General features: G+C 39.2%; 3 protein-coding genes and 1 pseudogene across 5 annotated transcripts in view; 2 read left to right on the top strand and 2 right to left on the bottom strand.

Moving 5' to 3' along the window:
- Positions 1-24,450, top strand: part of LOC306647876 (insulin growth factor-like family member 4) — a 467,977-nt gene that overhangs the window by 44,758 nt on the left and 398,769 nt on the right. The gene's annotated exons all lie outside the window — the stretch shown is intronic.
- LOC306647874 (insulin growth factor-like family member 4) overlaps positions 1-24,450 on the bottom strand; it is a 454,704-nt gene that overhangs the window by 378,844 nt on the left and 51,410 nt on the right. The gene's annotated exons all lie outside the window — the stretch shown is intronic.
- LOC306647881 (insulin growth factor-like family member 3) overlaps positions 1-24,450 on the bottom strand; it is a 272,092-nt gene that overhangs the window by 236,434 nt on the left and 11,208 nt on the right. The gene's annotated exons all lie outside the window — the stretch shown is intronic.
- On the top strand, positions 12,445-13,207 carry LOC306647698 (non-selective voltage-gated ion channel VDAC1-like; annotated as a pseudogene). Its single transcript has one exon. The product of its transcript is annotated as a non-selective voltage-gated ion channel VDAC1-like (transcript).

Here is a 24,450-nt window from a genome sequence, read left to right as displayed (position 1 = left end):
TCTTACATTGTTTAGGCTTTCCCCAAGTTGCAAAGGCCTGTAAGCAATGTGATATTACGTCTTTTATTTTTTCTCCACTATGTAATGAAGCAAATATAACCCCTGAGTAGGTATCAATAGTTACATGAACAAATTTGAGATTTCCAAACTCTGGAATATGTGTTACATCCATTTGCCATAGATGGTTGGGCAGTAGGCCTTTTGGATTAATGCTATTATTAGGTGAATTTATGTATGTTACACAATTATTACAGTTTTTTACAATGGTTCGGGCTTGTTCTTTGGTTATATTGAATTTTATTTGTAAGGTTTTAGAATTTACATAAAATTTACTATGGAAGTTTTGTGCTTCTTCTATTATAGAAAAAACGTGAGGATCCCTTGTGGCTAGATCAGCTATATTATTGCCCTGTGTTAACGGACCTGGCAAGTCTGTGTGAACTCTTAAATGTCCTATGTAGAATGGCTCTGTTCTACTCCAAATGAGTTTTTGTAATGCTAAGAGTATGTTGGATATGGTGGAATTTTTGTTGATTAAACAGGCGTTTTCCAGTTATTGAACTGCATTAACAGCATAATGGCTATCCGACAGAATATTTACAGGAACTTTATGAAAATCTTTTAATGTTTGTTCTATTGTTAATAATTCTATTTGCTGTGCAGAAGCCTTTGGAAAAAGAAATGTTTGTACCTTGTCTTTATGAAAATATGCTCCAGTACCATTATTGGAACCATCAGTAAACACTACCACTGCTTGTCTTATAGGTTCCCTTTTTGTAATTTTTATTTGAATCACCGGATTTCTTAGATAAAATTGTATATATGGATGTTTTGGATAATGATTGTCAAATTGGGCAGCAGTTGTGAACATAAGAATTGCCCAATCATTGTTATTATTACTTAAGTAAGAAATTTGTTCTGAATTATATGGGGTTATTATCTTATCTGGAGATTTTCCAAATACTATGATGGCTGATTTTAATGCCTTGAATATTATTTGTGCCATTGCTTCAGGATAAGAAACTATTGTTTTTCCTGGAAAGTAGGGTAAATGTATCCACATTAAAGGTCCTGTTGCCAGAGGACTCCTGTAGGGACTAAATTGTTTGGAAGTACTATGAGTGATAGAGATGCCGACAGATCTATAAGATCAATCTGTGCTTCATCTAGTCTTTTTTGTACTACATCTAGGGTTTTTCTAGCTTCCTCTATAAGTTTTCTGGGTGAAGAAGGATGAGCATCTCCCTTTAAGATATTAAATAATGGTCCTAAATCTTGAGTAGTTAATCTAAGGTAGGGCCTTATCCAATTAATATCACCTAATAACTTTTGAAAATCATTTAAGGTATTAAGATGGTCGAGTCTAAGAGAAGTTTTTAGGGGTGTAATGATTGTGCTGTTTATTTTAGTGCCTAAAAAGTCTTGAACTTGTTGTCTTTGTATCTTTTCAGGTGCTATAAGTCCTCTGGTCTTTAAATGACTGATTAGATCAGTAAATACCTTATCTAGTATTGTTTGTTCTGGGTGGCAAATTAATACATCATCCATATAATGGTATATAATTATATCTGGATACTTATTTCTGATTGGTATTAAAGCACTATTTATGTAAATTTGACATTGGGTTGGACTATTGGCCATCCCTTGGGGTAGGACTTTCCATTCATATCTGGCATCAGGCTGTCCATGATTAATGAAGGGGACCATAAAAGCAAACTTTTCTATGTCATCAGGGTGGAGAGGAATAGAGAAAAAACAATTTTTTATATCTAATATTATTGATTTCCAGTCCTTTGGTAATGCTGATAAGACTGGTAGGCCCAACTGAATTGGCCCCATGGATTGCATTATGGCATTGATGGCTCTTAGGTCATGTAATAATCACCATTTACCTGATTTCTTTTTTATAAGAAATATGGGGGTATTCCAAGGTGATGTGGAGGGCCTTATATGCCCTGCCTCTAATTGTTCTTGTACTAATTCCTGGGCTGCTTTAAGTTTTTCTGTATTTAGTGGCCACTGAGGGACCCAGATTGGTTTTTCTATATTCCATTTTATTTTAATTATTTCATCAGTGGCCCCGAGGAAAAACCCAATCACTGTCTATCACCTTTTTGTTTAATTGATATTGGTTCCGTTATGCCTTGTTCATTGATTCCTAAGCCCTTTCCCCACTGTGCCCTTGTTTTATCATTATGTTTTGTGCTTGTTCACTGTATATTCCTTCTGTGGTTATTTTCATCCACATTTGAATTAAAATATCTCTACCCCATAGTGTCACTGGGATTTGTTCTAAGACATATGGTTGGAAAAGTCCTTCTTGACCTTCTGGGCTTTTCCATTGTAGCCACATGGAGCTCTTTTTTGGTTCTGTGGCAATACCAAATCCTCTCAATGTTTGATTTGCCTTTCGTGCAGGCCAATCCTTTGGCCAGTCTTTTTCTGCTATGATAATTTTGTCTGCTCCTGTGTCTAACAATCCATTTATAATTTTTCCTTTTACAATTAATTCTAACATAGGTCTGTTTTTTAGTTCCATAGTAAGGCAGGCCAAATCAATACCTGTAGATCCCATACCCTTATCTCCCCTAAAATGTTGTTGTGACGGGAATGAGCCATGAAGACTAGGTAGTATACAAAGCTGAGCTATTCGGTCTCCCAGAGAAATGGATATAATGCCCTGAGGTGATGAAGCAAGCACTTTAATTTCTCCTGTATAATCTTGATCTACGATTCCTAGAACTATCATTAATCCTTTAAGTGCACAGGAGCTTCTGCCTAATAATAGTCCCATGGTGTTCTCAGGTAGGGGACCCTTAAATTCAACAGGTATGACTTGTACTCCCATTTCTGGTGTTAGTATTGCTTTGGTGGTAGAACAGAGGTCCAGTCCTGCACTTCCTGGTGTTTCTCTCCTTGGTCTGTCACTGGATAATGTGTCCTGGCCACTTTTTGAATCACCCCATACATTTGTGCCAGGCCCTGGGGTTGTGAGCCCCGTCCCTCGTTTTTTTAACTTCCACGAGGAAGGATAGGGTTACCATCTACATTTATCATAGATCTACATTCACTGGCCCAATGATATCCCTTTCTACATCTTGGACAGATTCCAGGTTTAGGCCTTCTCTGGGGTCTGTCTTGATGTTTTAACTGGGGACATTGTTTTCTAAAGTGTCCTTGTTGTTTACAATAGAAACATGATCCTGGAGGTCCTCCTCTCTTAAAGTTTAGCCTTTGCATTCCTTGTGTTCTTTTTTCCTGTTTCTCTTTTTTCTCCTCTAAAATGTCTTCTCCTTTTTCTAGCGTATCTTTAAATGTTGGCCTCGGGTTAGTTAAGCACCCGCAAATCAACGTCCAAATTGCACTTGTGCCAACCGGTAATGGTTCTACTTTCTTCCTCTTTCTTAAATCCTCTCCTAAGTGATCCATCCCACTGTGGTATATTTAAGAGTCCCTCATCTAAAAACCATGGCGCAGCTTCTTCTACTGTTCTGAGGAAAAGCCTCACAGTCTTTGTTTTTAGAGGTGTTCCACTTGCTTTTAATAAGTCTCTAAGCGGACCCTCCATTCTGACCCGTGATGTTTCGCCGCCCATATTCTAAAGCTTTAAATGCTAACCACACTACAATGCTAAGCCACACTAAAGCAACTAAAAACAATAGTGCTCTGCAACAATACAATGCGACCAAAGACGTGAACTCTCGACAAACAACAAACACACAAAATCTTATTATTTTAATACCTGGCCAGTCTGCCGGGGGTTACTTTACCCAGCTCCTGTACCTGGGGGTTAGTTTACCCAGCTTCCTGTATACTGCTTTAACTTGTCTTAACTTATTTTACTTGACTTGTTTACTTTTAACAGCTGCTTTACCTGCATATTACTTACCTCTTTTGTGGTGGTGCAAGGGGTCCCAGGTTTCAGCACCACTTGTCTCGTCCAGCAAGTACAATGAAGACTCGGCTCTCAGATGAAGTTTTAAGGTCTTTATTTTTATGGGAGAGCTTCTGAGCTGAGTGCCTGGTTCTTCTTCCTCCTCCACCGCCACCATCTTCTTCTTCCTCTCGTCGCGCAGCTCTCTCTCTCCTTCTTTTCTCTCGTGCAGCTGCTGCTTCTCTCTTCTTCTTCTCTCGTCACACAGCTGCTGCCTGCCTCCACCGTGCAAAGTACGCAGTTTTATGGGATGTAACAGACAATCACCTAACAGGTCAGGCATTTGGCTCATGGAGACTTAATAGTGGGTAATGAGGACAAGTACTGATCACAAGCTAAGCACGGATGCGGAGGAGATCAGTCAGCCAATTAGAAAGCACTTCCTTAAAGTTGTTTTTCTTTGTGGTTGGGCTTCTCAGTGCCATCTTAGGGTGAGGTCAGCTACCACTGCGGGCCCTAAAGGACAGCAGTCTCCAACATCCTGTAATAGGTTCTTTTTGGGTGACTTTAGGAAAAATTATAGGATGTTGTCTCCAAAACTGGAGAAGAGGATCAGATGGCAAATGATTGTCAAACACAGCAGAAGTACTAGTAAAGACTACAGCCCATGAATTTGAATTATTAATAAGATATTGTATCTGATCAGTAGTATATAGAGCAGTGATAGTTGAGGCATGTGATCCAAAGGTGGAAAGGGATACTTTTAATGCCTTAAGGATTAATTCTGCCACAGATTCAGTAAACAAGGCTAAGACCTTGTTAGGGGCATAATTCATGTGTACCCATAGAATAGGACCCTTTTGCCAAAACACTCCTGTGGATAACTTATTTGTGGCCAAGACAATGAATGATAAAGGCTTAGTTAGGTCAATACAATCAAGATGAGCCTTTTCAATAGCTGTTTCAACAAGCTTGAGAGCTGTTCAAGCCTTAGGGGTAAGCACTCACTTAGAAAGAGGGTCAGAATCACCTTTAAGAATATCAAACAGGGGTCCCAATCTTGAGGTGGGTAAATGAAGGTAAGGTCTAATCCAATTAATATCACCCAAAAGTTTTTGAAAAAAATTTAAAGTTCTAAGCTCATCCACCTGAACGGTAATTTTTGCGGGTTTAACCATAGTTTGATTTATGATAGATCCCAGGAAGTTTTTGGTGTCTGTGATTTGTATTTCATTAATGGCAATATGTAAGCCCCATCTTTCAAGTGACTTTAGTAAGGAATTATAACATTGCTCTAAGACAGGTTTTTCCTTATGAGCTAGCAAAATATCATCCATATAATGATAGATTAAAAGTTGAGGGTTTGCTAAGCATATAGGTTCAGTAGCCTTGCCTACATATATTTGACACATGGTAGGGCTATTGGCCATGACTTATGGGAGGACTATCCATTCATATCTTTTATTAGGAGGGCTATTATTAAGTGAGAGCACAGTAAATGCGAATTTTTTGGTGTCTGAAGGATGTAACGGAATGGAAAAGAAACAATCTTTTATGTCAATTACAATGGAGGGCCAATTAACTGGGATAGTCGGTAAAGTAGGTAATCCTAATTGAATACGTCCCATGGGCTCCATTATAAAATTCACTGCTCTTAGGTCATGTAAGAGCCTCCATTTTCCTGATTTCTTTTTTATTATAAATATTGGTGTGTTGAAAGGAGAGGTGGATGGTTTCACATGTCCGGCCTCCAGTTGTTCGTTAACCAATTGCTGGGCCGCTTCTAATTTGTCTTTTGAGAGGGGCCACTGAGGGACCCAGACAGGTTTCCATGTTATTTTAATTGTTTCAGTGGCCCCTAATGAAAATCCAATCCCTTTCTATCTTGTTTTGGAGTAACTAAAATGGGTGAAGTAGGTCCTTGACTATTTTTCCCAAGACCTTTTCCCCATATGTGTTCTTGGGCTAACATCATTTGATTAGCTTTTGGATTATCATATGGAATCTATGATGTGAGATATAAATCCATCTGTTCCATGATATCTCTCCCCCATAAGTTTAGCGGGAGATGTTCAAGGACATAAGGTTGGACAACACCACTATGACCTTCTTTATCCTTCCATTTTAATGTGGCTGCACTCTTGTTAGGGTTGGAAGGTATACCCAATCCTCTTAAAGTCTGATCTGCCTGTTGAAGTGGCCAGGCTTTGGGCCATTCTGTAATTTTGATAATACTTTTGTCAGCCCCAGTATCTAATAAGCCCTCAAAACTTTTGCCTTCTATCACTAACTTTGTCATAGGCCTATCTTTTAAACCCCATGTTAACATGACCATATTTTGGCCAGTAGAACCTAACCCTTTATTTCCCCTAATAATATTTTTTGATGGATATTGATAATAGCAACTGGGTAAGACCAACAATGGTGCTATGCAATCACCCTGAGCTATTATTGCTATACCTCTTGGTGAAGAAGCAAGGATTTTTATTTCTCCCATAAAATCATGGTCTATAACCCCAGGGACAATATTTAATCCTTTTAAAGCAGAAGAACTCTTCCCCAGAACTAGTTCCACTGTTCCTTTAGGTAATGGACTGACAGCCGAAGTTGGTATTGGCTGTACTCCCATCTCTGGAGTTAATACAGCTCTGGCAGAGACACAGAGGTCCAATCCTGCACTTCCTCTTGTTTGTCTAATAGGGGAGTCAAGGGGTAATGGGTCCAAGGCACAGACTGGACAGCCCCATATATTTGTGGGCCCCAAGGCCAGGGGCCCTAATTCCCATTTTTTGGAGGTAAAGGGTTACCATCTTTGTCTCTAGTTGATTTATAGTCACTTGCCCAGTGTTTCCCCTTTTTACATCGTGGACATAGTTTTGGCACAGAACCTTGGGTGCAGTCCTTTTTCATGTGTCCAAATTGTTTACATTGATAACACTGTTGGCCTGGGTGGAAACTGGTATTATCTCTAAGACCCTGTGCAAATGCTGCAGCCATCACCTGACCTTGAATAAAAGTCTCATTAATATCCCTACAGGCCTTTAAGTAGGCTCCAAGGTCTTTGCTTTTCCAAGGTCTTAGTGCCTCTTTATACTGTCTATTTGCCTGTTCATAAGCAAGCTGTTTGACTAAGGGCATCACCTGGTCCACATCTCCAAATATACGTCCTACTGTTTGAATCAATCTGTCTACAAAATCAGCATAGGGTTCATTATGACCTTGAATAACTTTAGATAACTGTCCTTGAAGATCGCCAGCACCTGAAAGCGTTCTCCAAGCTTTAGTGGCAGCAGCACTAATTTGTTGATACACACCAGGGTGGAAATTAATCTGGTTACCTTGCCCTTCATATGGTCCTTGGCCTGTCAGCATGTTTAGATTCCACTGAGGATTGCCCGCAACTGCATTGCAGCGGGCAGTATCAGAACATAACTCCTGGTTAGCCACCTTCCACATGAGATATTGTTCCCCAGATAAACATGCCTTTGCTAAATTACTCCAATTAGTCAGAGTAAGATTTTGACTTGCAACATTCTCTAATAAAGAAATGATAAATGCAGCTTGTACTTCATAGGACGTAACTGCCTCTTTTAATTGTTTCACTAATTTTATATCTAATATTTGATGATATCTCTGATATCAAATATCAAATATTTGATATTTGAAGATCAAATTTTCAAATATCTTCAAATACTGGGAGTATTGGGAACACTGATCGAGATTCTACATCAGCCCACTGTCTGGGGGCCTCCCCTGTGCAGCAAGTACATGAGCCTTTACAACTTGAAAAAGAGTGATGATCTGGATTATATGCCAGAGGGCGTGGCGTGGTAGGGGTTAGATGCCACTGAGGTAACTTCTTTTCCGGCTCTGTCTCAGATTGGTCCTGTTCCTCAGAGTCTGAACATCTACTTTTTCTTTCAGAAGCTTGATTTGATTGTTCTTTTTCTACATTTTCTGATATCTTTTCCCCTTCTCTTAACTGTTTTTGAGATTTTGATTTTTTGGAAGTCAGACAAAAACGAACTAATGTACACATCGCTATAACAACAACAAACAGAAACCAAACAAGAAAAGGTAACACAAACAGCAATTTACACATATTTGTTATGGGACGTCCTTTGCTGTCTCTTGGGACAGCCTTTCAATATATTCTCTCTCTAGGAGAATCTTCCATTAATAATCCCTCTCTAGGGGACCCTTCCATTAAAACCTTAAGGTAACCATCTCCTCAAATAGGGAAACCTTCTCATTAATTATGCTAGCAAAACTGTCTTTTATATATCTGAGCACTCACCAATTCCCAGTTCGATCCTCGTTTGATCCCAATCCGGACCACCACTTACGGAAAACCGCCGCTTCTTTGCCCAGCTGCTCCAAGCGGCTCCACAGCCACTTCTCTTACAGAAAACCACGGCTTCTCGCTCTTACGGCCCGACCAGCGGGATGAAAGACACATACACTTCTGAGGTTCATGAAGCAGCTTCCCGTTTATTTAGATAACACACCCTCAATATATAAGCAGTCTCATGCATAAGCAATTGTAACCAGATATGTCCATCCAATCCTGTTAAAGGTCAAGCAATCACTCGCTCAAGCATACATGTAAAGTATCTGTCCATGCGCTAGGCAGTTGAACTGATTATCATACAGCCAATTGTAAACGCGTTCTGCCCTTCTCCAGGCATAATCAGGAGGCTGTTTGCTCTCTGTCAGTCACCATCTTTAGATGCACATGATTTAACCCTGGGCCCCGGGTTTCGCCCACCACACAGTTTCATATTATTCAAGTTTCAAACTTCAATTTGACTACCCTCACAGGTAGCATGATTAACTGCACACAATTAAGCTGTGTTCTTTCTAACCATCTGGATATTAATATCCCACTTCATATCATGGTTCATAACCTTTCATTTCTGTATAGGATGGTTACTGACATGGATCTAATGCTCCCTATCGCATTAACAGAATCACTCATCATGACCATTAACTGGATCCCGCAGATGACGAGACTTCAGAATCTCTGTCCCCATAACTGCTGCCTTGATTTTCTCCACCACTGCTACACCTGCCTCCACTGCTGCCTTAATCCAGTCTGGATCCACCGCTGTTGCCCTTCACCAAACTATACACTCCTCCTCTGATTTGTTCTATGGCCTTACATCATTAGCCACACTTACCTTTGATGGCATCCACAATTTACAAGTCCAAACAGACATACAACAACAGCAAATAGATTATTTAATAGTAACAAAAATTTTTTGGTGTGCCATTATCATTCAGCCTTCATCTGTTTGTATAACAGATGTTACTGTTCATAAACTTACACATGACAGAGATTTACCTGAGCAACAACTGAAGGCTGAATGGTCACAAAAATTTCTCAATGTAACATGCCTCATTGAACAGGAAATCACAAACATGAGAAAAATCAGGGTTAATCAATTTGATACAACTACAATACAACAAATATGGTCAAAGCTAAAAAACATGCTGAATCCTACAAATCTGATAATATTAGGGCTAGCCTGTATACTCTTTCTTATAATTCTTGCAGTTCTTAAATGGACAGCTGACAAATTGTTGGGCCAGATGTAAGAGCCAAGGCATCATGATCATTTCAGAATGTGATGGGCATGTTGTGGAAACCCAGGAAGGCAATGTCCTGGCTACCACATGTAAGCCACATAAACTAGTGGTATGGTTTGCCTATTATGTATACCTTCCACACTCTGCCAGGTATCATGTTAATGCAGGGATGCTTGGAGGTGAAATCACTGGAGTGTAAGAACTGTAACCTAATAAGTCCATCCTAGTTTGAATAAATGGCTGTGGTGGTAACTGTAGGCAGGTGGGTTGTGGATGGAAAAGATGAGTTATTAGGTATGTCCTGGGAGGATTCATCTTTTCTCTTGCCCTTTTCCCATTTCCCTCTGCTTCCTGGCTGCTATGAATGGAGCAGTGCTCCTTCATAAGCCCCTCTCACCATTTTGCACCCCCACATCTTGGGCCTGGGCCAATGGAGTCAACCATGAATTGGCTAAGATCTCTGAAATCATGAACTCCAAAGAAACTTTTCTTCCTATAAGTTGTTCTTTTTGGATATTTTAGTTATAGCAACACAAAGCTTACTAAAACAGAAGTTGGTACCAGGAATGGGGCTATTTCACTAACTAGCCTGACCATGTGGTTCCAGAGATTTTGGAAATAGTTTGCAGGGGATAAATCAGGCCGGCAAAGCTTTAGAATGTTGGAAGCAGAACTTAATAGTGATTCTGGTGGAAACTCAGAAGGACAGAATGCCAACAGGAATGCAATCTTTGCCCATGAGGTTTCAGAGGGAAATGAGGACTCCTGTGGGAATTGGACTAGAGGCCATTCATGTTACATTCTGGCAAAGAGGCTATCTATAACATGACCATGTCCTGAGATTTTCAGTGTGGCTGAATATAATAGTGGTGAACTAGTTATTCTGGTGGAGGAAATTTTATGGCTGCACAACATACAGTCAGTAGCATGGATATTGCTGGCAGTTTTTAGCCAGGTATACTGTGACGATCAGGAGAAGAAAGCAAGGCTAAAGGATATGTAATACTTGCAGTTTGACCAGGAAAGGACTTGTCAAACTAGGATCAAGGAAGGTGTAGTTTACTAAAGAGATTATGTTCTATTTTTTCTTTGTGGAATTAGGGCAGAGGATGGGACTTGTTTTCTCACTTGCTTTTTGGTCCTAAATTGGTTTCATCCTTCTTTCTATGCCCCTATTCCTCTCTTTGGGAATAAGAATGTTTACCCTGTGCCACTGTATATTGTATAACTTTCTTTTAATATTTACAGAGTCTCACAGCCAAGAGTTTTCATTGAGTTTAGAGGAGATTTTGAACTGGGACTTCTGGGCAATGATGGAACTGTTAAGAGTAAGTGACTTTTGGAGATGAACAAAATGCATTTTGCATTGTGAGATGGACATGAACATTTGCAGATCAGGGCAAAATGTTATGGTTTGAATAAAGGTGTACCTCCAAAGCTCCTGTGTTAATGCAGAAATATTCAGAGGTGAAATTATTAGATTCTGATAGCTGTAACCTCATTAGTCCATCCTAATTTAAATGGACAGACTATAGGCAGATGGGACATGCTTGGAGGAGGCGCATCACTTGGGAAGGGTTCGCTTCAGTGTGGCCCCTCTCCTCTCTTCTCTCTCTCCTCTCTCTCTCTCTCTCTCTCTCTCTCTCTCTCTCTCTCTCTCTCTCTCTCTCTCTCTCTCTCTCTCTGCTTTCTGGCTGCCATCAAGGGAGAAGCATTCCTGCACCATGCACTTCCTTCATGATGTAGTCCTTCACCTTGGGCCCAGAACAATGGACTTGGACATATCTAGACTAGATCTCTGAAATCAAGAAGGCCCCTACCCCCAAAACAGTTTCCTGCTCTTAGTTGGTTTTGTTGGGTAGTTTGGTTACAGGAACTCAAAGCTGACCATACGTTCAGTCTCTACTAAGAGTCCATGTTGCCTGGACTTACCTGACCACAACCCATGCTGGAAAAACTGCAGGGACTTGGCAAACATTCCTGTAAAGCAAAATTACTATTAGCATGTAAATAGATCAAATTGCTGAAAAGTCTTGACTGCCAAACATCATTACAAACCACATTTCCTATTTATTTATGTCTTAAAAACCACTTATTCCTTTTCCTTACACACAAATTGGAGCAGGTCTCAGATTGGGGAGGCTCATGTCTCTTTCATGTAATGGTAATAGGTGAACAGACATAGCCTGGAGAATTTTCATCCAGAATGGCTCAGGTGTGTTCCTGGGAAGTGGTGCTGAGTGCTATTTGGGAGCCTAGGCCAGGCCTTTGGCTGGGGCCCTAGTTCTCCCACATGGGCCTTTTGACAGGGCTCCTTGTTCCTCTTTGCAGACCAACAGATGAGCTCCATGAGCAATTTTTTTTAATTGTTTGTTTTTATACTGGGGATTGAACCCAGGGATACTTTACCACTGAGCTGCACCCAAAGCCCCTTTTTATTCCTTATTTTGAGATAGCATCTCACTACATTACTGAACCTCACCTCAAACTCTCCATTATCCTGCGTTAGCCTCCCAAGGTGCTGGGATTTCAGGTGTGTGCCACTGTATCTGACTCATAGGCAAGTTTTCCTAGAAGCTTGTGCAGTAGCCACAAAGCTTATGATCTATTTTGGAAATTAGCCTTGATGGTGGAAAACCACACCATTGACATGAAACTCAGATCATTTCCAACACAATCTTCAGGGCAACCCCAGATTTAATGGGGTCAGGTAACATATTAGAATTCACTCTTCATTGGGAAAAACAGGAAGCATCTACCAGATACATGGAAATTCAATATTAAAGTAAACAATATTCAGTCTTGTGCCTCAGCCCCTGTGGTATCAATGACACTCCCACAGCTCCTGTTGCCATCACCTCTGAGTAGAAGATGGTTGTGTCTCCACATACAATCTTCTTGGCAAATGTTCCAGGGACGTCTTCTCCAACAGCTATGGATTTGGTTTGATACAGTTTTGTTTTTCAAAACAAAATCTGAGAATGGATTGGAATTACAATCTTAGGATCAGTCAACACAGATCCCCAAAGAGACAGGTGGCCTGGAAAGCAAGTACAGGTGAACAAACACCACCTGACATTACAGAGAAGCAGGACAGTGACAACATCATAAGTAGTGAGGCCACAGTGGAAGATCATCTTGCTCCTGGACTGACACTGACCTTCAATTCATCCCTCTCACCTAACACTGGGGAAACATGCTGAAATCGAGACAGGATATGAGTGAGCAGGAGCATGTTCACCTGGGCTGCAGGGTGGCCTCTGATATGCCTAGGCCCTCCACAGAGGCACTCTGGTGTTGAACCTGGCTGACTAACAAATGAATTCTGAGACTGCAGTGTCCCAAGTGACCCAGCGCAACTTCCCAGTTGGCTATAAGACATGAGTTCCAGCTTCACACTAATGTGAATAACAGAACCAAGTTTGGTGGCTCCATTTATCAGAAGGTAAACAAGAAGTTGGAGACTGCCATCTATCTCTCCTGGACAGCAGGAAACGCCTGCTTTGGAATAGCATTGAGGTGTTGGATCCACCTGATGTCTGCTCCTCAGCCAAAGTGAACAACTCCAGCCTGATAGGTTTATGATACACCCAGATCCTAAAGCAAGGTGTCAAACCTACATGGTCAGCTCTGCTGGATGGCAAGAACTTCAAATCCAGTGGTCACAAACATGGTCTAGGACTGGAATTTCAAGAAGAATTGAATACTGTACCATCATTACTTTTAAACTATTTTGCAGCATAGCTACCTACAGAATTTAGTGTTCATTTTAATGCTCTATATTGGGATACAAAAATTCATAAAAATCATATAGACCTCAGTCAAAAAAGATTCATCTTTAAAGTATTATCATTTCAGAGGTACAGAGGGTACCCAAGTACATAAAAATTTCTTTCAGTTCTAGACTTGTGTGACCCCTCTACAGATTCTCTCCTCTCTCTCTCTCTCTCTCTCTCTCTCTCTCTCTCTCTCTCTCTCTCTCTCTCTCTCTCTCTCAACTAAGAAATTCCTGGAAGTGGAAGCTGGTAATGTCTGGGCATTTTGTGAACTGCACTGAGTAAATGAATGAAGTGTGACTTCCTGGGAGTCACACACTGGCTTCCTAACCCTAATGGATAAGACACTAAAGCTTGGTGGTATGTAAAAACTCATCCCAAGGGACTATGCTTAGACAGATCTTCATGACCTGTTTCTGCCCTAGTCCATCATGACCTTGTTTACACCACAAGTAGTTTTCAGGGAGCGGTTGCTCTTTCTTTGGTGGCATTTTGGGGTGGAGTATGGTTGTAATGAAGCATGTAATTCCAGACTTCATTCCTTTTCATGTTTTTTGGCCTTTTCAACAATGGATGAAACAGCTTCCAGGAGCTCCAGCTACAATCTGGGAAGGGACTGCATGATTGTGACCCAGTGACAACACTAGGAATCTACACTGGACCTCTGTTGTACTCTCACCACTCAATTTATTTTTAGCAGTTTCATGGGGACAGTTTTCAGTCTTTCATTTTCTGTGGAATTGGATCCTCTCCTTCAAATAATGTAATTAACATCACTTAAAACTTGAACGTTATGGAAACCTTTAAAAATTCAATTAATTTTTAAAAACAGCTTTAAGTTTATAGAGAAATTAGGAAACAAATAACAGTCCATACACCTCCAATCTATTTTCTACTATTATTGTGTTCTTAAATCAGGGTGGTAGTTTTTTATCTTTAATGAAGGAATATTGATACATTCCTACTTACTAAAGCTCACACCCCTTTAAGAATTCTCAGCGTTGATCTCCAGAGAGGAAAATGGGAGGTCTCAGGGGCAATGATTATCTTTTAAATTTTTTTTATTTGTTCTAATTGATTATACATGATAATAGAATGCATTTTGACACTTTGTACACAAATGGAGCACAACTTCTCATTCCTTTGGTTGTACATGATGCAGAGTCACATCAGTCACATGTATGTAGAGTAATAATATCTGTATTGTTCTACTGTCCTTCCCATACCCACTGCCCCACCCCACCTCTCACTTCCCTCTGCATACTCCAAAGTTCCTACATTCTTCCCTACCCATCCGCCACCATTTATAAGCATCTGCTTATCAGAGAAAACATTCAGCCTTTGTTTTTGGGGATTCGCTTATTCCTCTTAGCATTATATTCTCTAGAGCATAGATTTTTCAGTGCAGTCAATGTACAAAGGAGTGAAAGTACTTCAAGTGAGGAAACTCCTTAGTACAATAATGCCTTCTGTTTGAATGACTGAGAAACACTCTGCAATTCCTCTGTCCTTGAGATCTAGTGACATTGTCTTATTATAAAAACCTTTGGTACTAGTGGACTCTAAGGAGCAAGCAATTTATGTGTTCTGCACATGTGCAAAGCTAACCACACTATGTAACCTAGTTAACATGGTATGACCCTGGAATAGATAATAAAACTGAACTGGCTTTCCCATGGGAGACACTTCTTGCTGTACACCATCCTGTGTGCTTGCCTCTTTATTTAATCTCCCCTTAACCTTTACAACTCCACCCCAATTCACCTTTACAGCTGGCACCCTGATCAGGGACTCTTGTGGATGTGTTGATGGGAGAAGGAGATAGTTTACTGCCTGGAACAGGCTTTGATGCATTGCTCATCCCCTGGTACTGATCTCACTGATAAGCTATGGAAAATTCCCAATCTGATGCTCAACATCATCATCACATTGAACTTTCCTAATTGTTTTGAAAGGCTAAACGTTCTGTAAATAATGCTGAACTACTGCTTCCCTGTCTGAAATAGATTCTTGCTGTCCATGGTATCTGGAGAATGAGTCATTAAGATCCAAAGATTGAGAAGACATAGGTAAAAAGTTTCATGAGGAATTATGCCTGTGTTATATGCTTGTGTCAATATGCTATCTCAAAAATAACTTTGACAGAGCCACAAACTTGTCTGGTATTCCCTACAACTGAAGATTTCTCATTCATCTATTCCTCCTTCCCCTCCTCCTTTTTCTCTCCAAGTCCAGACTTGTTTATCTGAATGTCTCACTTAGCTGCAGAGGGACAAACTCAGGTCTTGGCTGTCCACCCAATAGATTAAATAATGACAATCAGCCAGAATATGAACAATTTCCTTTTGCTGTGTTTGGATAATTAAGAACCACAATGTTGGAGAGTGGAATTAATAGTAATTTCATGCTGAATATGATAGAGAGGCATTGGTGAAATGGTTACTTCTCCTGCCCAAAATACAGTGTTTTTACAAGAATACTCTAATTAAGCCATCTTCAAGTTGAGGATACTGTTCAGGGGATTGTTAATATTGATTATGATGACTTGTTTTTGTGGGTCAAAGAGGGACATTACAATAAGCTCAGTTACCCACAGCTGCCATTGCCCAGATTAGAACTTTAGTTTGTAAAGCATGGAGGAGTCCATTACTATATATAATTCAGCAAGCCTCAGGGGAACCTCTTATTAATTTTCTTAACAGATTGACTAAAGTTATTAGAAGACAAATAGACAATTTGGAGGTTGCCAATATTCTGAGCAATATAGCTTACAAAAATGTCAACCATGATTGTAAGGAAGTAATGAAATCTTTTTACCATGAAGTGGATACTACACTTTCTGATTTAATAAAAGTATGTCAGAATGTTGGAACTGAAAGTCATACAGCAGGTTTACTGACTGCTGCTTTCAAACCCCCTGATGAATTTTTTTACAATTATAAAAAATACCTGGCCATCTTCAAAAGGATTGTAAGAGGGCTGGGGATATAGCTCAGTTGGTAGTGTGCTTGCACAAGGCCCTGTGTTCAATTCCCAGCACTGCAAACAAAATTGTAAGATTTAAGAAAGGGCCACAAAAATGACTCAATCAGAATGTCCAATCTGTCATAAAGAATTTCATTTGTCTAATCAATGCATATCTGAAACAGACAGGTTGGGAAACCCAATAATGGGTAGCCTCCTGACCCAGGGCCAAAGGAGGAGGAACCCTTTTTACCTGAAAATGCACATATCTCTTTCACAAATGTTTCAGACTCAAACAAAAGATCCTTCAACAAATCCGTCCATGCCACTAGAGAAAACACAGGGATACATTCGATTATTGCTGAGGATGCTCAAATACATCTCCCTGGGGAAGATTGTAAAATTGCTACCCAAATTCAAGGGTTTCTACCCAAAAATAACATTGGTTTAATTTTGCACACTCCCACAGTGATAAAGAAAGAAAATTTATAATTCCTGGAATAATTGATTCTGATTATGCTAGTGTTATATACATTCAAGTTTGGTCTCATATGCTTTTAAATCTCCCCAATGGATCCTCCATAGCTCAATTAATTGTCATTCCTTATATTACTGTCCAACAACTCCTCAATGAAAGAGGGAATACAGGATTTGGGTCCACTTTTATTGGAGCATGTTTACCTATTACTGAAAATGGACCAAGTTATCCCTTTGTTTAAATGAACAATCAATCACAGGGTTATTGTAACTGCTAATGTTACAGTAATACTTGTCTCAATGTGGCCTCATACATGACGTTACAAAGGGCCACTACGGTTTGGGCACAGGAGGCAATAATGAACAGGTGTCTGAATGCTCTCTGTGGTTATGCTCTGCCCTTTCCAACCCATGGCATGTTTTGACTCAGATTAAACTTTATATTGTGGCAGTTCCCTTTCCTGTATGAGGCAGAGACATTTTACACAAGTTACAAATGTTTCTGGAGTCACATTTTTATAGGGACCTCTGCAGATCTGACCACTTTATCATTAAAATGGAAGGTCACCACTCCTGTCTGGGTAGAACAATGGCCATTGTCAAAGGAGAAGGTGGCAGCTGCAGAGGTGCTCATTCATCAAAAGTGACAGTTGGGACATATCAAACCATCTACCAGTCCATGGAATATTCCCATTTTTACCATAAAGAAAAAATCAGGGAAATGATTTTATTACAAGATTTAAGAGAAATTTTAAAAATGTATACAACTAATGGGTCTACTTCAGTATGGATCGCCTAACACTTATCTAATTCCTCTTGATTTTTCCTTATTTCATAGGCCTAAAAGACTATTATTTATTTATTTATTTATTTATCTATGTATGTATTTATTTGTTGTTCTATTCCTCCATTTTCTGATGATTGAGAAGAATTTGCCTTCACAGTTTCTGATTTCAGTCATCATAAGACTGCTGATAGATATCAGTGGACAGTTCTTCCTAAAGGTGTGTTAATAGCCCCACATTATATCAACAACTTGTGAATATGCTCTTCAATCTTTCCAGCAATTATTCCCACATATTCCTGCTTATCATTATATGGATGATATTTTGATCACTGGGTCAATACTTACAGAAAAGACTTTAACTAAATTATAACACATTCTATTACAATCTGGACTCCAAGTGGCCAGAGAAAAAACTCAACAACAACTCCTTACTAAATATTTAGGACATAAAATACTCCAATATTATTCCATTCCTTATATTCCCAAATTGATTCTTTCTTCCAATTTTCCTGAATTCTTTTGCAATAATTATTGGGACAATATATTTCTTTACTGATAGACTGTGGCCTGTTTTTCAGGTATTGAAAAAGCAACATAATCACACCAGTTTTTTCCAGTTAACTCCTGCACTGACTACAGTTCCTCAACATGGTAATAAAAATTATCTACAGTTCTTATAGACAGACTCCCAATTCTCAGTGTTCCTTTATCGCTAATAATCTTTACAGGAAAATCTTATGCCTCTGATACAGTTGTTGCCATTTTTAATCAAGACTTGTACATAATAGAGTGGTTATATTCTCCTCACTTTTCAGGAAGAACTGTTCTTTCTCATCCTAATATGTAAGCTCAATTGATCTCAGATGTTTGCAATCATATTTTATCTTTTACAGGAACAGATATTCATATAATTTATATTACTTATGGAAATACTTTACACTTACAGTATTTACAACTTTCTGCATTTTATCAAGCTGTCTTAACTGATTTTTAGCTTCTATTGCTTTCCATGCACCTGCAGATGAATACCATTCCTTATTGTGTCAATCCCCTCGCAGTCCTCCTTCTATAATATTGTCCATTCCACTTTACAGTGGGATTATTGTCTATACTAATGGAGGGAAAAAATGGGGTGTGGTATCTCTATTCATTGATAATTTACAACTGGTTAATACACATTACCTCAAGCTTCTCCTCAGCGAGCAGAATTAGCTGCAATTATTTTGGCTCTTTGTATGTTTCCCACTGCCCTAAACATCATTACAGGTTCTCAGTGTGTAGCCAAACTGATGCCTCATATTTCCTCTACAATTTTCTCACCTCAAATGAACTCTAATTCATTATCCCTGTTTATCACTCTTCAATCTCTTTTACAGGATTGTACATCTCCAGTATTTCTTGCTCACATACACAGCCACACAAAGATTCCTGGACCACTCACTGAAGGAAATGCTTATGCTGATGCTGCTGTAAAATCACTTTTTCCTCTCTTTTCTGTTGCCGTGCAATTGCACAATTTTTTCCATAAAAATGCTCATTCCTTAATAAAAAACTTTTCTCTTTCCTCTCAGTAGGCCCATATCATCATTAATAATTGCTCTCATTGCACACCATTTTGCTCTCCTACTTGGGAAACTGTAAACCATCAAGGGTTGCAATCTAATACCCGCTGACAGAGGGATGTAACTCATTTCCCTCCTTTTCATACCTCTTCCTTTTTACATGTTGCCATAGATACATCTTCAGACTTTGTATTGGCCAGTGCACATCATTCAGAGAAGGTCCCAGTCTGTACCTCTCATGTTCTCCTTTGCATTGTCACCCTGTGTAAACCTCATTGTTTAAAACTTAACAATGCCCCTGCTTATACTTCTAGTACCTTTGCTCAGTTTTGTAATCAATGGAATATAATTCTAACCCATGAAATTCCTCACAATCCTACTGGATAGGTCTTCATTGAACATACACATCACACACTTAAAACATGACTTTAAAAAGGGGGGGGGGCTAGGCTTGCTCATGTTAATGATGCCCTCTCTATTGTCTTGTTCAAAATAGATGTTCTTAATGTACAGTATGAAGATAATGCTGGACAGTACTGGTCCTCTGCCTTGGACAGGAACTTTATCCCTAAGGAACCACTACCAAAGATTTATGTGAAATACTGAGTTCCACCAGATCTGATATAGTGGGACTCTGCACCCTTAATTAAATGGCACATGGGGGTTTCTCATCCACATCCTGTATACATGAGAAAAGGGTTGACTGACAAAGGACAATGCTGGCTATAAATCAACCAATTACCCATAAACTCATCTACTCAATAAACACAAAAGAGCCAATACACTTTTTAACTGAGAGGGGATGTGATGGGTCTCACCATACTAGCTCTGGCCTCTAACAATGTGGAGTAGCCCAACTCTCTTTTATTTATAGACACAGAGATAAAAGGGCCCAGTACAGGAGGGGTTTCTTCTGTGATGAAAAGGATGGGGTGGAGTTAGGGGAGCAAATTTTCTCAGGGAAAATATCATATAACCAGGCAGGAAACCACTCCCACAGTGCCACATCCCCACAGCAATCTGGGACAGATCTCCATGTCTGCCAGTTCTGAAAAGTCAGGCCTCTGTGTCAGGAGGCTCCATCTCATCTGATTCTGCTAGATAAGAATGGCTTCCCACAATGGGTGAAGGGATATGATTCTGTTCTTATTCCTACAGGTCCTGAATTCCTGCCAGGTGTGTGAGACACGACAATCATCATGAGTTGGCATCAAGGACTTCACAATGTGTCAAATTCCATCTGAACCTGGATGAAGAGGACCCTGATTCAAAGAAGGAACCTCCGACAAGAACAAGAGACCTGAGGAACCCCTGGTCTTCTAATCATCTAGTGACTTGGGGGATATAAAGAGTTTAACAACATCTGCTCAACAATTCTAGCTCAGATGGGTGTAGTATGTACCCTGCTTATTTGGCTACAACTCTATTTGCAAAAATTACCCAAAATTCACAAGTATTGTGGCTATTATTGTGGTATTTCTCTGTTGTAGTATCCCTGTTGGTGGCACCGTTGTACAGAAAGCTGTTCCATTTTTCACTGCCCACATTTAATATAATATTTGCATCCACTTATTGGAAATTGTTAATTCTTCTGAAAAATTGTATCCATCAAGCTATTGTGATAGTAGGGCTGCTATTGATTATTCATGTTGTTACATCGTAAGGGATGCTAGGAATTTATTATGTGTTGTTTCAATTTAACTGATAAGAGTAATCCCATTCAAAGAGATTGGATCATCTTAAAGACAGAGTAAAGAAGGTGCAACAACATGATGGAGGTTGGGATTTATTAGATTGGTTAACTTCATGGCTACCAGATTTTACATGGATCAAACAGCTTTTCATTGGGGATGTTTATTGATACTAGCATAGTTTGCTGTGCTTGTTTTTGTCAATGCCTGCCTTGCTTTCTCCTTCCACCTTCCTTAAGCAAAAGACAAATCATGTCTCTTCAAAAGGCCACAGGACACAAAGAGGGGAATTACAGAGGTTTCAGGCCAGTCAATGTACAGAAAAGGGAAAGTCCTTTGATTGAGCAAACTCCTCAGGACAATAGTGCCTTCTGTTTAAATGGTTTAGAAACACTCTGCAACTTCTCTCTTCTTGAGGCCTGGAGACATTGTCTTATTATAAAAATTTTGGTACTAGTGGACTCTGAGAAGCAAGCAAGGTATGTGGTCTGCACATGTGCAAAAGTAACTGCACTATGTAACCTAGTGTAACTAGATATGACCCTGGAATAGATAATAAAACTGAACTGGCTTTCCCATGGGAACTACTTCTTGCTACACACCATCCTGTGTGCTTGCCTCTTTATTTTCTCTCACCTTAACCTTTATAGCTGGACTCCAATTAACTTTTACACTCTGGTTTCATCCATTTACCTGCAAACATCATAATTTCATTCTTCATTAAAGCTGAGTAGTATTCAATTGTGTTTATGTAACTCATTTTATTTATTCATTACTGTGGGCATCTAGGTTGGTTCCATAGTTTAGCTAATGTGAAATGACCTACTATAAACATTGATCTGGCTGTGTCACTGTAGTGTGCTGATTTTAAGTCCTTTAGGTATATACAGAGGAGTGGGATAACTCGGTCAAATGGTGGTACCTTTCCAAGTTTTCTGAGGAATCTCCATACTACTTTCTTGTGTGTGTGTGTGTGTGTGTGTGTGTGTGTGTGTGTGTGTGTGTGTGTGTTTTAAACTCATTTTCAATATTCTGGTTGCCTAAGTACATGAATAGACATAAGAGAACTCAGGTTTCAAAAAAATCAAGGTCAACAGAAGTTAATTCTTTTTTTTTTTTTTTCCATGTTCCTATTTATTAACCCACACCCAGAGAATTTAAATTTTATCAGCTCTGGGATCATCTTAACACAGTCAATTTTGTGTGTGTGTACATATAGACAAATAACTGACATTTATTTAATTCTAATAAAACACAACACATTGTACTAAACGCCTTATACCTGTTGACTCAGTTAAGTATTTTGGTACTCCTATGGCACATATACCTCTTATACTCGTTTTATTTATTTTTTTATTTGTTTTAATTAAAAATAATAAATTTATATAGGGCAATGTTGTTTGATTCATTCTGTTATTTTCCCCTTCCCCCCACCCCTCCCACTCCTCTTTTCCCTCTATACAGTCCTTCCTTCCTCCATTCTTACCCCCCTCCTTATCCCTACCCTAAACCTAACCCTAACCCAAACACTAATCCCTCCTACACTCCCTTATATGTCCTCATCTGCTTACCAGCGAGATCATTCATCCTTTAGTTTTTTGAGATTGGCTTATCTCACTTAGTATGATATCCTCCAAATGCCATAATTTTATCATTCTTCATAGCGGAGTAATATTCCATTGTATATATATATACCATAGTTTCTTTATCCATTCATCAACTGAAGGACATCTAGGTTGGTTCCACAATCTGGCTATACTGAATTGAGCAGCCATGAACATTGATGTGGCTATATCTCTGTAGTATGCTGATTTTAAGTCCTTTGGGTATAGGCCAAGGAGTGGGATAGCTGGGTCAAATGCTGGTTCCATTCCAAGCTTTCTGAGGAATCTCCATACTGCTTTCCAGAGTGGCTGCACTAATTTGCAGCCCCACCAGCAATGTATGAGTGTACCTTTTTCCCCACATCCTTGCCAACACCTCTTGTTGCTTGTGTTCTTGATAATTGCCATTCTAATTGGAGTGAGATGAAATCGTAGGGTACTTTTGATTTGCATTTCTGTTATTACTAGAGATGTTGAACACTTTTTCATATACCAGTTGATTGCTTGTACATCTTCTTCTGTGAAGTGTCTGTTCATTTCCTTAGCCCATTTGTTGATTGGATTATTTGTATCCTTGGTGTAGAGTTTTTTGAGTTCTTTATAGATTCTGGAAATTAGTGCTCTATCTGAAGTATGAGTGGCAAAGATATTCTCCCACTCTGTAGGCTCTTCCTTCGCATTGCTGATACTTTCTGTTGCTGAGAGAAACCTTTTTAGTTTGAATCTATCCCAGTGGTTGATTCTAGCTTTTATTTCTTGTGCTATGGGAGTCCTGTTAAGGAAGTCTGATCCTAAGCCAACAAGTTGAAGGTTTGGACCTACATTTTCTTCTATAATCTGCAGGGTCTTTGGTCTGATTCCGAGGTCCTTGATCCATTTTGAGTAGAGTTTGGTGCAGGGTGAGAGATAGGGGTTTTGTTTCATTCTGTTACATATGGATTTCCAGTTTTCCCAGCACCATTTGTTGAAGAGGCTATCTTTTCTCCATTGCATATTTTTGGCACCTTTGTCTAGTATGAGAAAATTGTATTTATTTGGGTTTGTGTCCATGTCCTCTATTCTGTACCATTGATCTACCTGTCTATTTTGATGCCAATACTATGCAATTTTTGTTATTATTGCTTTGTAATAGAGTTGAAGATCTGGTATTGTGATACTCCCTGCTTCGCTCTTTCTACTAAGGATTGTTTTAGCTATTCTGGGTTTCTTATTCTTCCAGATGAATTTCATAATTGCTTGCTCTATTTCTGTAAGGTACACCATTGGGATTTTATTTGGAATTGCATTGAATTTGTATAGCACTTTTGGTAGTATGGCCATTTTGACAATATTAATTCTTCCTATCCAAGAACATGGGAGATCTTTCCATCTTCTAAGGTTTTCTTTAATTTCTTTCTTTCGTGTTCTATAGTTCTCATGTAGAGGTCTTTCACCTCTTATTGAGATTGATTCCCAAGTATTATATTTTTTTCAATGCTATTGTGAAAGGGGTAGTTTTCCTAATTTCTCTTTATGAAGATTCATCACTTATGTATAAAAATGCATTGGATTTATGAACATTGATCTTGTAACCTGCTACTTTACTGAATTCATTTATGAGTTCTAAGAGTTTTCTGGTGGAATTTCCAGGTTCCTCTAAATATATAATCATGTCATCAGCAAACAGGGATAGTTTGAGTTCCTCTTTTCCAATTCGTATCCCTTTAATTTCTTTGGTTTGTCTAATTGCTCTGGCTAGAGTCTCAAGAACGATATTGAATAGAAGTAGTGAAAGAGGGTATCCCTGTCTTGTTCCAGTTATTAGGGGGAATGCTTTCAGTATTTCACCATTTAGAATGATATTGGCCATGGGCTTAGCGTAGATGGCCTTTACGATGTTAAGGAAAGTTCCCACTACCCCAATTTTATCTAGTGTTTTGAGCATGAAGGATGCTGTATTTTATCAAATGCTTTTTCTGCATCTGTTGAAATAATCATGTGATTCTTAACTTTTAGTCTGTTGATATGGTGAATGACATTTATTGATTTCCGGATGTTGAACCAACCTTGCATCCCGGGGATAAAACCCACATCGTGTATACTATCTTTTCAATATATTTTTGTATGCGATTTGCTAAAATTTTGTT

Source organism: Sciurus vulgaris (assembly GCF_902686455.1).
Source record: "Sciurus vulgaris genome assembly, chromosome: 17".
NCBI classification, from domain to species: domain Eukaryota; kingdom Metazoa; phylum Chordata; class Mammalia; order Rodentia; family Sciuridae; genus Sciurus; species Sciurus vulgaris.
The sequence above is the reverse complement of the archived record's forward strand: the minus strand, read 5'-3'. Positions and strand labels throughout refer to the sequence as shown.